This window comes from Carassius carassius, chromosome 43, assembly GCF_963082965.1.
Source record: "Carassius carassius chromosome 43, fCarCar2.1, whole genome shotgun sequence".
NCBI lineage: Eukaryota > Metazoa > Chordata > Actinopteri > Cypriniformes > Cyprinidae > Carassius > Carassius carassius.
In genome coordinates this window covers 931,923-940,000 of record NC_081797.1, presented here as the reverse complement: position 1 = coordinate 940,000, position 8,078 = coordinate 931,923, and positions in this window count along the sequence as shown.

Here is an 8,078-nt window from a genome sequence, read left to right as displayed (position 1 = left end):
ATATCACACACCAATATCTGAGTTTGAATTATTCTGAAATATTGATTATTACCTCATTTGTCATGTGTGGACTATATTCCATAGGGTTGCACAAATCCCTCTGCTTAGACAGTGACATCACTATTTTGGATTTACCTTTAGTACAAAGTGTGTGTGTGTGTGTGTAAAGCTACGTTGACTTATGTTATTCATACAATACCTACTCACGAATAAACATCAAATAGAAAGCCGGCTGCAATGAATTTCTGTGCAAAACAGCTTTTACTACAAACACTTCCACACAAGAACATTGTTATCACACAAGAACATTTTGATAGAAAACAAAAAATATTTAAAGTTAGAATAAATAAAATGGAAATGTCTACATACTACATACAATTACTACTGTAAACTTTGCAAACATCAGCCCCTTCAAGTCAATGAACAATAACAAAGTGGGCTGCAATAAATGTCTGTGCAAAACAGCTTTTTTTCAACGCTCCTACCCAATGACAGAGGCACGCAGGATGTGAAGGACGTGAAGGATGCGTGCACAACTAATAACTAATATCATCACGCTATAAAGGGTTGGCCTGCGCTGGGTGCGCCCCTCCCCCTACAGCTGTTCTGTCTCGCGGAGGAGCTCATTTGTGTGCATCTGTGTGAAACACGCATAGGAAAAAAGAACGACAGAAAGAACGGCTCCCCTCCAGCCGCGACTCGGCTCCCATCGTTCATGTTTATGAGCCGTTCAAAAGAATCGGTTCGTTCGCGAACGTCACAACTCTAATTACTACATTGACTAATGACTATGCATTACAATAGGATTTTATACTGGAAAATGGAACAGCATTATGTTCTCATACTCCTCCTTGGCAGTTAAATGTGACTAAACAATTAAGTGTAACTTTTAACCAATATAATAACTGTACTACATGTTAACTCAGTCCTGTTTAGTTAATTTGAAGAGATCATGGTACTAAATAATATGCGCAATAATTATGATCCATGAATGACCATTTGAAATATAACATTTTCTAATATGGTTATTTATACTACAATAACTGTAGTATTTAGGTTTAAATTCCAGTGCAAAGAGGCACGCTTTAAATTAGAGGCATTTGGTGGCCAGAAAGATTATATATATATGTAATTGCATTGCTTAAACACTAGATGGCCTTGTTGATGTTTAATAAATACATGTATTTAGCTTTACTAGTTGCTCAAAACAGTATTTCTGGTCATAAGTGCTTATTTTTTAGGTTTTGCTGTTTAATGTACATTTAGACATTATTAAACACTCGATTTTTATAAAAAAAATAATTATAATGTTGCATTTAAAAAGGTTCATTACTGACAAGCAAATTAGGAATTTAACCCAATGAAGATGTTAAAATTATTTTTACAAAACATAAAAATAATAAAAACAGCATTATATTGCAACTCTGGTAGAGTGATATGCAGTGGGATATACATATAAAATATGTTGCATTATTTGTCTACCAGATAATACCTGAATGGCAAAATGAATACAGTGTCTTAAAATCCTGTCAAAGCTAAGGATATTCAGTGAAAACAATTGGCGTTGTTGATTGGTCGGGCATCGACCAATAAAATGTTCTCATTCGCACCAAAGCCCCGCCCCCAGCTCTGCTCTCTCACATCTGCAAATACAAGTGCACAAGTGAGTTTTGCAACAGAATACCGCAAAAAGAGTAGCAAAAGTCAGAGCGCTAGGATTTGAACTTGTACTTCCAGATCTGAGAGGTTGTAAGTGCCGACTTGACGTTGTGCAGCGAAACTGAAGTAAAGTGCAAAAGTAAATATGTAGTAAACATGTGTGTATGTCATTTTCTTCGTGTGAATGTAATTCTACACATTTGTGACTATTAATCTACAACTTCCAATTCAAAACACGAGTGTTTTGATCATTGTGTGTGTGTGCAAATTGAAAGATTCAACTCTTCACATCAGAGCTGTGAGTGAAAATTTTAACTTACAAATACAAATATTAATATGACAAGTTCTCACATTCAGATCTTCAACCTCTCGAGTTTTGCTACTGATTTACCTTTATAAAATACACTCAGATCCAAGATATAACACATGACATGACAAGTTATGTAAATGCTAGGCCAAATGTTCTTAAAGTAATGGAACTTTCTTATAACTTATTCTATGTGTTCTCGTAATGTTGAGAGAAAACGTTCTCAGAGCATCCTTTAAAAAGTTATTGAACATGATCAAGTGAGAAAATAACTGTATCGTATGCAATCGTGTTGATAAGTATTTCTAGATGTTGTAACTGGAACACAAGACTCATTAAGAATAGGATTTTTGCAGTGCAGAACATCAGAATTGAGCCAGACTTGAGTTTTGAGCCATTAACTGAGCTCTTGAGCGGTCGTGTTGACTGATTCAGACCGCTGGAGTCTGACGCAGAAGCACAGGGGGAGTATTGTGTCGTCTGGATGGATCTGAACGTGTTTCCGTCCCCCTCCGTCTGTGAATCACTCTCCACATGTCAGGAATCGGAGAGACTTCAGGATCAAAGCAGGGAATGCTGAACTCGCTGCCAGAACAACTCCAATGATTGTGGAAATTTGTCCAGCAGACTCGAGAGGCACTCACCTGGAGCTTCAGGAAAACATTCAGTCCAGCCTCTAAAATCAAAGAGGAACGTCCAGGGTTTCACATGCTCAACCGGATTATGCTAAACATCTCGAAAGGTCACAAACAGTTCAGGTCAAAAACAACAACAACTGTGCGTCTTCAGGTTTTAACCAAATGTAGTTTTAGTGTATTTTTGTCTTGTTTTCCATTACAATATCTTAGCATTCTTAAATCAAGATAATAATAACTGCATTTAAAGATTGACCTATACATGCACTTGATGTTTGTATTTCACTGTTTGCCATCATGGTTCTGACAGATTTCTGACGCTCTAGAGCCTCAAAGAGAATTGACTGAGGACCGATCAAAGCTGCAGATGATCCTAGTAGAAATATAGTTATTTAACTGCTGTCAAGAGTTTGCTCCCTGTCTCCATCCTACAGAAGGTAAAGCTTTGGTTTAGACTTATTTCTAACTCTCTCTGAGCACTGTCATTCATTCTTCTGGGGCGGTTAGCAAACATTTGTTTCTGACTGGAGTATGAGGGAAATAAGGATAATGATAATGCCAGAATGCAAAACACTGAAAGGGTACTAACAATAGGATTCTTTTTCAAATGCAAAAAAAAAAAAAAAAAGTTTGTTTTTTTTCTTTAGATTGATTCATTTTAAATAGATTTTTGATTTAATTTTGAAATGTGACCCAGACATGTTTTTCTGAGATGGATCCTAACCTATGGAAACGTTTCTGCCATCGAATATGGATCGCAGGATGTAAACGCAGAATTCTAAGAAATAAATCAGAATTATTAATGTAAACGAAGAATTCTGGGAAAAGTCAGAATTGAGAGAAGAAGAAAAAACACAGAAAACAACACAGAAACAGGGTTTACATCTTGCAGTTTTCACTTTTAAAACTCTGTTGCAGAGTTACAAGAGAATTCTGAGGGGGAAAAAATTAGAAAAAGTTAGAATTGTGAGAGAGTTGAAGGATCTAAATTCAGAATTTTGGGGAATAAAAGTCAGAATTGTGGGATGCAAATGCAGTATTCTGAGAATACAGTCAGTATTCCGAAATGCAAATGCTGAATTCTGGGGAGAAAAAATATAATTACAAGATGCAAATGTTGAACTCTGGGAAAAGTTCTGTGTGTGTGTGTGTGTGGGGGGCAGTGTTGGGGAGTAACTAGTTACATGTAACGGCGTTACGTAATTTAATTACAAAATTATTGTAACTGTAATTAGTTACAGTTACTAAGAAAAAATGAGTAATTAAATTACAGTTACTTATGAAATTTTTAACGATTACAAAGGGGATTACATTTGAATATTTACACACATCCACATACAGATTTAACTGATTTCTTTCCCAAATTGCACTGACTATTCTGAGACATAGCTACCGCCCTAATAATTTCCGGGATGCGGAAACACAGTCTGGTTCGTAGAATCCAGTCATAAAAACGGAATGCCTAACGCGGACGGAATATGCCACATTTTGGATGACTAAATTAAAGTAGGTCAGTACACTTGAATCAAAACATGACATGGACTAGTGTCTGTGAATATAAAGCCCCAAAAATCCTGCACGTTCTGCCTGTCTGTGGAAATCAGGCGCGGACTGGACACCGGGAGAACCGGGACAATTCCCGGTGGCCTGACAGCTGATTTTGCCCCACTATTTAATATCATTATTGTATACTAAAGCGATCATTTGCGAATCCGCCATTTGATAATTAAATCTCTAAGTCATGAAGTGTTAATCATGACTCGCGCGCTCTCCGCGCCTCCGCCAAACGGTTTGGATCAGACTCAGAGTAATCAATGCGAGAGAGGGAGAGAGAGAGAGAGAGAGAGAGAGAGAGAAAAGAGTGGACTGTGGAAGCGCACAGCTGGAGCAGAGAAGCAGAACTACTGTTCAGGGTTTCAGGTCAGTTTCATCTGTAAAGATGCTTTTTTGTCTTTGTTTTTTTATTTATTTAATCAAGCAGCAGCACGTTGCTCATCAGTCATCACTCAAAATACTATATAAAGGACATCATTATTATCTGTTGTACAGTAGTAATTTAGCTGAAAAAAATTCCGATTTTTTTTTTATAGGTTTAGGGGGAGCCACGACAGACAACAACACAACCCTTACGAAAATTAACATTTTAATATTTAACTATAAATCCAGAGAAAATGGTTACTATTGTTTAACTGTGGTAACCAAAAATTTAAAATTATTTACAAATGTATTTATTTAAAAATAAATACAAATCCATTTGCAAAAAAACAAAAACAAAACAAGGTTACTTTACTTTTAAATAGGCTAATAAAAGCATGGTTAATTTTTGTAAGGGAAAAACATGACTCGTGTACAGTATTAGGATTTTTCTATAAAGATATTGTAGTATTGTAGAGTATTGTATTGTAAAGTATAGTTTTGTTCAATCTTGAGAATTAAAGTCACGAGAGATGGATAACAGGGCAAAATAAAGAGACTGAAGAGAAAAATAGAAGTGAAGGTGCAGTTCAGAAGAGAAGTTTAAATTATTTTGCATGTCCCCAAATTAAAGATTTAAACCTTTTTTTTATGTTAGGTCCATACAAAAAAATAGTTTTGTCCATGAATTTGTTTGTATGAGTTTGAATTTTCCCATCTGAATTTTTTTCCCAGTCTGCCCCTCCTGTAAATTAATGGCAAAGACATGGTTTCATTTACTACACATAGGCCTACTGAAGCTCGCAGTGTTTTCAACCTCTGCCCCCTCAGTATAGGAGTACACGAGCACATAAACATAATTTCTAGAACTGCTCTGTGTCACTTCATCTGCATTTTACTTATTTTGAGAAAACTATCATCATATACAGAGACAGCAGTTTAAAAAAAAACACCAATGTTTAGGAGTTTATTACACAGAATACGTCACATGCTTATTAGATAAATGTATTTAAGTTTAAGTATATGCTTTCATTTATTATTCTTTAATTTTCACAAATTTAGAAAAGTAATCAAAAAGTACTCAAAAGTAATTAGTTACATTACTTTAATAAAGTAATTGAAAAAGTTACACTACCATTACATTTTAAACAGGGTAACTTGTAATCTGTAACCTATTACATTTCCAAAGTAACCTTCCCAACACTGGTGGGGGGGGGGGGGGGGGGCGATTATGATATGCAAGAGCAGAATTCATGGGAAAAAGTTAGAATTCTGTTATGCACGTGCTGAATTCTGGGGAAAAAAATGTATAATTCTGAGTTGCAAATGCTGAATTCTGGGGGGGGGGGGGGGGGGGGGAGTCAGAATTGCATGTTGAAAATGCATAATTTGGAGAAAAAGTCAGAATTGCGAGATACCAATGCTGAATTCTGGGAAAAAGTCAGAACTTGAGACTAACAACAGAGAAAATCTTGAGGCAAGACACAGTCTGCAATGAAACACAGCAGTTAATGAGCTAATACTGAATTAAAGCTTGAAGAGATTCATGCAGTAAAGCTAAAGTAGTGTCTGCATTAGCATGTTTGCTTTAGTAATACACACTCATCTGTCAGTCGGCCAGCAGTTTGATCAGACAGACGTCCAGGTCTCTCAGGCTTGGGGTTTGAGCTCTGATTGGCTGATGTTTGATGGTGGACCGAAGCCAGGTGACTGGAGTATGAGTTCGATCCTTCCTTCTGTTTGTTTGCCTTCCTGCCTTTGTTTATTCTAGAGATTTCCTGTGCAAACGCAGCGCAACAGGATCGCTCTATTTCAGTGGTCAATTACATCAAATCTACCGAGTGGTTCATTTAATGACCCCAGTTGAGTGAGGCCTTGTTTCTCTGCCAGGCTTCACTAAATCAAAGTGAGCTTTAAGCAAATATTTTCCAAAAAAGTTTTTTTTAGGGGATTGCATCAAATGATTTATTAACACTGCTTTAAATGATTTTCTTCCTCACTATTTTGACTTGTTTTACAGTACAAATATTGAAGCATTCTTGAATCAAGATACATTTACTTGAGATGCAAAAAAAAAAAAAGTAAGTGAGATTGAGTGAGTTTATGCTTGAAGCAAGGAACAAATATCTGCCTATTTTGTTAGAAAAAATAACTTAATTCAAAGTCAAAACAAGTTTATTTCTCTGACCCCATGCATTGGCAGATATTTGTTTTAAGCAAAAACTCTTTTGCCAATTTGTTCTAGGAACAAGTGTTTGTAAAATAAAATTATCTTGATTTAAAATGTTTAGATTTTTTGTTGAAAAAAGACAAAAATAATAAGTGAAGTTTATATGGAGTCATATATATCACAGTACTGATAGACATCCAAATAAAGATATTGTTGCATTTGAAATGTTATTGAAAAATGGTTTAACAAATATCAAAATTCCAAATGTGACAAATGTAAGATTCGTCACCTCATTTGATTATTTTCTCTTTTTATGTGGACTTACATCATAAAATCACATTAAATATATAAAATATTATTTTGCTTGGCATAAAATGGCAAATTAAGTAATTATCTGGGAAACAAACCATAATGAATGCCTTGAATATGTTCTTCTAACAGCACAAACGCAGGGCAGAGACTCATTGTGGAAGATCTGAATGCTATTATCCTTGAGCCAAGAGCCTGTTTCACACCGGAAACCTCTCAATTAATTATTAGAATGGATAAAAAAGGGGAAAAACTGCTTTAGATTTCCATTCAAAGAGTAAAATCCATCCAGAGAGGGAGGAGGAGGAAAGAGAAGGAGAATCCCTGCAGGAGATTAAGAACTTGTGCTGGTTCTCCGCTGGGACGTTCGGAAGTGGTCCACAGCAAAACCGCATCTTTGCCTAATTAGCAGAGTTTGTTGGAGCGCTTAGCCTGCGGGAGATGGCCTGAGCTCTCAATCTTGTTTAAGGATTAAACGCTCGGTCCACACGTCATGAGGGCAGGGTGGAGGAAGTTCTCGCTCACGCTTTCACAGGCCTGTGTGTCATTAGTGAAGATGTGCTCAGCAGTCTCAAACCACCCATGCTAATCCTAACCGAGTCTGAAAATGAATTATTCTATCACTAAAAAGATATACTGTGGAGGTTAGTATATGGTTGTAAGACTAAAACCTACAACGTTTAGGTTTGGGTTTAGAGAACGTTTGGAGAACATTTTGTTTGTGTTCCTATGAGTACATAAAAATCCTGCCGCAAAGTTCTGGAATGTTCATTTAGGTTACAAAAACTAAAAACATTCTGAGAAGGTTTCCCCAAAAATAACGCCAACGGAACGTTAAACTAATGTTAGGAGAACGTTCTGTGTCTGGACAGCAGAGGAGTTGAATTCACAGACATAACTTTATAATGCACATTTACAAGGAAAAGCTCTTTAATGGGGTTATATGATGCACTTTCAAGTTTCCCTTTCTCTTTGGAGTGTAACAAGCTGTTCGTGAATAGATGAGATCCCTAAAGTTGCAAAGACTAAAGTCTCAAATCCAAAAAGATATTCTTTATCAAAGTTAAGACTCGTCCACTTCCTC